The sequence below is a fragment of the Cetorhinus maximus genome, chromosome 18 (genome assembly GCF_964194155.1).
Source record: "Cetorhinus maximus chromosome 18, sCetMax3.hap1.1, whole genome shotgun sequence".
Taxonomy (NCBI): Eukaryota; Metazoa; Chordata; class Chondrichthyes; order Lamniformes; family Cetorhinidae; genus Cetorhinus; species Cetorhinus maximus.
Window position 1 is genome coordinate 48,868,113 of NC_135896.1, and position 6,167 is coordinate 48,874,279.

Sequence of the window (6,167 nt, forward strand, 5' to 3'; positions counted from 1 at the left end):
TTTTCAAATCCTGATCCTTATTTTTAAACCCCCCCCACCACTTATCTCAGTGATTTCCTCCAGTCTCACAACCTTTTGAGATATCTGCACTCTTCTAATTCTGGCCTCTTTTGCATCCCCAATTTTAATCGCTTCACCTTTGGCAGGATGTCTAGGCCCTAACTAAGCACTGGAATTCCCTCCCGAAACCTCCCTGTTTCTTTTCTCCTTTAAGATGTTTCGTAAAACCTGCCCCATTCACCAATTTTTTTGTCACTTCTTCTTATGTGAATTGGTGTCAAATTTTGTTCGCAAATGCTCCTGTGAAGTATTTTGGGAATTCTCACTATGTTAAAAACACTATATAAATTGCAAGCTGTTGTTATCATTAAGCTACCAATTACAGTTCTGGGTTCTTACTTGTGCCTCTTGGGCAGTAAAGTCCATGCTCTTAACAAGCATTTCAGTGTTATCAGCCCGCCCTGTTCTGGGCATGACTGTTACCATGTTGGTGATGAAGGCTGGGTTGAACTCAATGGCGCCTGAGATATCCATATTAGGGGAGTTGGTACCAAACAGCAGTAATTTATTTTTAATTCATTCTTTCACAGAATGTGGGCATTGCTGGCTGGGCCAGCACTTATTGCCCATTCTTAAATGCCCTTGAGAAGGTGGTGGTGAGCCACCTTCTTGCACCGCTGTGGTCCATGTGGTGTGGGAACACCCGCAGTGCTGTAGGAAAGGAGGTCCAGGATTTTGACCCAGCGACAGTGAAGGAATGCAATATATTTCCAAGTCAGGATGGTGAGTGGCTTGGAGGGGAACTTGCAGGTGGTGGTGTTCCAACGCATCTGCTGCCCTTGCCCTTCTAGGTGGTAGAGGTCGCAGGTTTGGAAGGTGCTGCTGAAGGAAACTTGGTGAGTTGCTGCAGTGCGTCTTGTAGATAGTACATACTGCTGCCACTGTGCGTAGGTGGAGGGAGTGAATGCTGAACATGTTGAATGTGGTGCCAATCAAGTGTGCAGGTTCGTCCTGGACGGTGTCAAGCTTCTTGAGTGTTATTGGAGCTGCACTCATCCAGGCAAGTGGGGAGTATTCCATCACACTCCTGACTTGTGCCTTGTAAATGGTGGACAGGCTTTGGGGAGTCATGAGGGGAGTTACTCTCCGCAGAATTCCCAGCCTCTGACCTGCTCTTATAGCCAAAGTATTTATGTGGCTAGTCCAGTTCAGTTTCTGGTCATTGGTAACCCACAGGATGTTGATGATGTGGTACTCAGCGATGGGAATGCCATTGAACGACAAGGGGTGATGGTTAGATTCTCTCTTGTTCGAGATGGACATTGCCTGGCACTTGCGTGGCGCGAATGTAACTTGACACTTATCAACCCAAGCCTCAATGTTGTCCAGTCTTGCTGCATATTAGCACACACTGCTTCAGTACTTGAGGAGTCGCAAATGGTACTGAACATTGTGCAATCATCTGTGGACATCCCCACTTCTGACCTTATGATGGAGGGAAGGTTATTGATGAAGTAGCTGAAGGTGGTTGGGCCTAGGACACTATCCTGAGGAACTCCTGCAGCGATGTCTTGGGACTGAGATGATTGACCTCAAACAACCACACCATCTTCCTGCTCTGTATGACTCCAACCAGTGGAGATCTTCCCCCCTGATTCCCATTGACTCCAGTTTTGCTAGGGCTCCTTGATGCTACACTCGGTTAAATGCTGCCTTGATGTCAAGGGCAGTCATTCTCACCTCACCTCTGGAGTTCAGCTCTTTTGTCTGTGTTTGGACCAAGGCTGCAACGAGGTCAGGAGCTGAGTGGCCCTGGCGGAACCCAAACAGGACGTCAGTGAGCAGGTTATTGCTGAGCAAGTGTCACTTGCTGGCACTGTCGACAACGCCTTCCACCACTTTGCTGATCGAGAGTAGACTGATGGGGCGGTAATTGGATTTGGTTGGTTTGTCCTGCTTTTTGTGGACTGGGCATACCTGGACAATTTTCCACAAGGTGGCTAGATGCCAGTGTTGTAACTGTACTGGAACAGCGTGGCTAGGGGCGCGGCAAGTTCTGGAGCACAAGCCTTCAGTACTATTGCTGGAATGTTGGCAGGGCCCATAGCCTTTGCAGCATCCAGTGCCTTCAGCCGTTTCTTGATATCACGTTGAGTGAATTGAGTTAGCTGAAGACTGGCACCTGTGATGCTGGGGACCTTAAGAGGAAGCCAAGATGGATCATCCACTCAGCACTTCTGGCTGAAGATAGTTGCAAATGTTTCGGCCTTGTCTTTTGCACTGATGTGCTGGGCTCCCCCATCATTGAGGATGGGGACATTTGTGGAGTCTCCTCGCCCAGCGAGTTGTTTAATTGTCCACCACCATTCATAACTGGCTGTGGCAGGACTGCAGAGCTTAGATCTGATCCGTTGGTTGTGGGATCTCTTAGCTCTGTCTATCATTTGCTGCTTTCATTGTTTGACACGCAAGTAGTCTGGTGTTGTAGCTTCACCGTGTTGACACCTCATTTTTAGGTATGCCTGGTGCTACTCCTGGCATGTCCTCCTGCAATCTTCATTGAACCAGGGTTGATCCCTTGGCTTGGTGGTAATGGTAGAGTGGGGAATATGCCGGGCCATGAGGTTACAGATTGTGGTTGAGTACAATTCTGCTGCTGCTGATGGCCCACAGCGCCTCATGGATACCTAATCTTGTGTTGCTACATCTGTTAAAAATCTATCCCATTTAGTACGGTGTTAGTGCCACTCAACATGATGGAGGGTATCCTCAATGTGAAGATGGGAATTTGTCTCCACAAGGACTGTGCGGTGATCACTCCTACCGATACTGTTAAGACTCCCATGGCAACTCCCTCCTGACTGTATACAGCTGTGCCACCACCTCTGCTAGGACTGTCCTGCTGGTGGGACAGGACATATTTGTGGATGGTCATGTCTAGGATATTGCCTGTAAGGTATGACTCCATGAGGCTGCCTATGTCAGGCTGTTGCTTGACTAGTCTGTGGGACAGCTCTCCCAATTTTGCCACAAGCCCCCAGGTGTTAGTAAGGAGGACTGTATAGGGTCAACGGGGCTGGTGGGTGTGTTGTTGTCGCTTCTGGTGCCTAGGTCAATGCCTGGTGGCCCGTCCAGTTTTATTCCTTTTTGACTTTTATGGTTTGATACAACTGAGTGGCTTGTTAGGCCATTTCAGGGATCAGTTAAGAGTCAACCACATTCTGTGGGTCTGGAGTCACATGTAGGCAACTAATACTGTAAACTACAGAACAGATAATGCTTATTACAGCAAACTTGTTGTTTGGTATTATGCTATTGGGCGCTCTACCAACCCAAATTCTCCTGTAACCGGAATTTCTGACAGCTCAATATTTTTTAAAACCCTTATTAAAACACTTTTAGTGTTCAGATAATGTATTTAAAAAAAAAAACTAATAATAATAATAGATTGTAAATTTGCGAAATTGTTCTTAGATTTAACATTGAAATTATTACTTTATTGGGTCAGTTTTGGTTATTGCGCCTGAACAAAGATATACCACACTTGTCTTGTGTACGGAGTAATGTTACTCCCTGTTAACTGCATTTTTAAATAACTGGCACCACCAATTTCCTGCGCATACTGTTATAACAAAGATTTTACTGTATTGTCTTAACACGACCTAAAGCCCCATGGCGCATATATACCTTCGAGCACGCTCTCTGCTGAACTGCACTCTTTGCAGGAAACAACCCAAAGCCACTGACAACTTCCAAATGGGTTCACATCTCCCTATTTCACTCAATCATAACATACAGTGACCATCAAAGGTCCTGTCCCCCATTTCTGGGAATTCCCAAACCATCTTTTAGCAACAAGATTCACTCTAGTGATTCCTTCTCCCAGCCTTGCCAGGGTCTTTCAGTGACCTTAAATCTCTGCAGGTTCCTTTTCTTCACTCAGAGGATAAGCTTTCACTAGCATTCTGCCTAGTAGCTAGCAGAAAAAAGCTTTTTCCCTGTTGCTTGCAAGGGCTGCTACTTCCCTCTATTCCTCCTCTATCTCTTTCTCTCTCTCTCTATCTCTGTTCAAAGTCTCAAGACAGTAAGTCTGCAGTAACAAAAGCATTTGCCTTTCCTTTTGTGTTCAGATGTTAAACCTGGTACGTGCATTTCAATAGCAATTGACCGAGGCCCCGATCCCCATGGTAACCAGGCCACACAGGCCGGTTTTTGGGCAGAACTTGTAACAGATCACATGTCGCTCTTCATTACTCCAATTTACCTCAAATTCAAAGAGACCGCTTAAAGCTTAACCATCCGATAAAATCTCGCATTCATAATATATTGTAGAGCCATACTTTGAGAGTGCGACTTTTGTTCAGTCTCCATATATGTGATAAAGTGTTCATTGTAGAGCTCACAAAAACAATGCACCTTCAGCTCAGGAGACCCATCAGCTTTAGAGGAAATCATGCTACCTATGTGTACTGTCTCATTAATTTCACTGCCTTAGGCAGATCGTCATCCATTTTGAAGGAAATTAGGACTATATTGCCTCCTAGCAATTAGTTTAGTCTTATTCCAGCTGACCTGAAGTTGAAGTCTAGATGCACGTTGGTCATAAATTCGTAGAGCTTTGGTGAGGCTGTCCACAGTTTCAGTCAAGTTCACTAAGTCATTTGTAAAATTCAAATTTATCTGCATATTATCATTGCCTAGGCTGGTCCCACATCCATAATTTTATGTTGCTGTCTTCATGATAAATGCAATACCTGACAGGAATCAGGTGGGGACGAGAACACAGCCCTGACATACTCCAATATCAAAGTTGAAAAGCTCAGAAAGCTTTCTATCAATACACAGCCACTACTTGTGTGGGCATAAAGCTCTCTGATTAGTGCTATAATATTGGTAGGAATATCTGGAAATTGTAATTGGATCCCTAGGCAATTTCTAGTCAGTGAGTTGAAAGCTTGGCGTGTTGTATTTGTGTTGTATGATTGCCAACTGCCATATTGTATAAATATCCATATTGAGTGTCAGTGAGGCACTTAAGTGGCCAATGTAGGGCCTTTCCTGGGATCAAGGACCCCGGGGGTGGAAATCCCACCCCCAGAGTGATGCCAGTCTAGGTTGAGGTTATTTTTTTAGATGTTGCATTGGGAGAAAGGAATTTCTCAGATGGAGGTGAAAGGTCACATGGCTCTCTCCTTGCTGCGTGGAAAGGGCGGGAATTAATGCCCTCCCCCCGAGGTGAGTTTGAAGGTGGTGGGGCATTTAATCAAGTGGGAGGGTGCTGACAGGGTCCCTGCCATTTTCCTGCCTCTGCCGCTGAGAGCCGCCCCCTGTCCTTTCTTCCGAACCCCTCACACCCCAAGCCAGCCTCCCCTCGACCTCGATCCCACCTTCACTCAGCCGAGGCCTGGGTCCATTGCAGATCCTGGGCCACTGGTGGGTGCATTGACACTGCTCCTCATGGTGTTGCCTGAATGGATAGCTGCCAGCCTCTGATTGACCGGCATTTCTCTGGGGGAGGGATTAAGTGCCTCATTGGCCCTCACTATGGTGGGCCTTCCCCAAAGGTACATGGGGCTTCCACCAGCTCTCCAGCCAATGGGCAAGAACTCCATTGCTTAGATTAAATTCCGTCCTTTGTTTCTACATCGCTGCTGGAGGATAATATTCTACTATCTAACTGGTATAATCCTTGCTGATTTAACACCCTGCAAAATGCAGAATATGCTGGGGGACAGAATTTTATGCCTCGCGGGCAGGCGCACACCCGACCCGATCGGGCGTAAAATAGCGTGAGAAGACGCCAGCCGAGCGTCCCGATGTTATCCTGCACGCGCACAATCTTCAGGTCAGCAGGTACGTGCAGGTGTCGGAGCCGCGCCCACCATCAATTAAGAGACCACTTAAGGCCATTAAAAGTCCATCTGAACCTGATTTTACATTGCCCGTGCGATTTTGCGCTCATTGCACAGGCAAAACGGGCAGGCGGGCAGCCCACATTTTGCAAAACCTCATCCGAGGGGGTATAAAAAGGGTCAGCAGCATTGCCAATGTGAGAAGTGAGGAGTTTAGGAGATAGTTTGCTGCTGGCTGCTTATTGGTACTTGGCAGCTTCACCTCAGTCTGAGTTTCATTCTTAGCATTTCCAGGCTTAATTTCAGGACTCATTG